The sequence below is a fragment of the Volvox carteri genome (assembly GCF_000143455.1).
Source record: "Volvox carteri f. nagariensis unplaced genomic scaffold VOLCAscaffold_5, whole genome shotgun sequence".
Taxonomy (NCBI): Eukaryota; Viridiplantae; Chlorophyta; class Chlorophyceae; order Chlamydomonadales; family Volvocaceae; genus Volvox; species Volvox carteri.
In genome coordinates, this window is record NW_003307548.1 from 2,369,991 (window position 1) to 2,370,714 (window position 724).

At 55.1% G+C, this 724-nt stretch overlaps 1 protein-coding gene across 1 annotated transcript in view; it reads left to right on the forward strand.

Annotated features, from left to right (window-relative positions):
• Nucleotides 1-724, forward strand: part of VOLCADRAFT_87520 (uncharacterized protein) — a gene marked incomplete at both ends in the record, with an annotated part of 8,104 nt that overhangs the window by 2,555 nt on the left and 4,825 nt on the right. The gene's annotated exons all lie outside the window — the stretch shown is intronic.

Sequence of the window (724 nt, forward strand, 5' to 3'; positions counted from 1 at the left end):
TCCCGTCGAATCTTCACCGTCACCACCTTCTTCTTGCCGTCGGCGTTTTGCCGTCACCATCACCTTCTCCACGTCGAATCTTCACCGTCACCACCTTCTTCTTGCCGTCGACGTTTTGCCGTCACCATCACCTTCTCCACGTCGAATCTTCACCGTCACCACCTTCTTCTTGCCGTCGACGTTTTGCCGTCACCATCACCTTCTGCACGTCGAATCTTCACCGTCACCACCTTCTTCTTGCCGTCGACGTTTTGCCGTCGCCATCACCTTCTTCGCGTCGAATCTTCACCGTCACCACCTTCTTCTTGCCGTCGACGTTTTGCCGTCGCCATCACCTTCTTCACGTCGAATCTTCACCGTCACCACCTTCTTCTTGCCGTCGACGTTTTGCCGTCACCATCACCTTCTCCACGTCGAATCTTCACCGTCACCACCTTCTTCTTGCCGTCGACGTTTTGCCGTCGCCATCACCTTCTTCACGTCGAATCTTCACCGTCACCACCTTCTTCTTGCCGTCGACGTTTTGCCGTCGCCATCACCTTCATCGCGTCGAATCTTCACCGTAACCACCTTCTTCTTGCCGTCGACGTTTTGCCGTCGCCATCACCTTCATCGCGTCGAATCTTCACCGTCACCACCTTCTTCTTGCCGTCGACGTTTTGCCGTCGCCATCACCTTCTCCACGTCGAATCTTCACCGTCACCACCTTCTTCTTGCCGTCGAC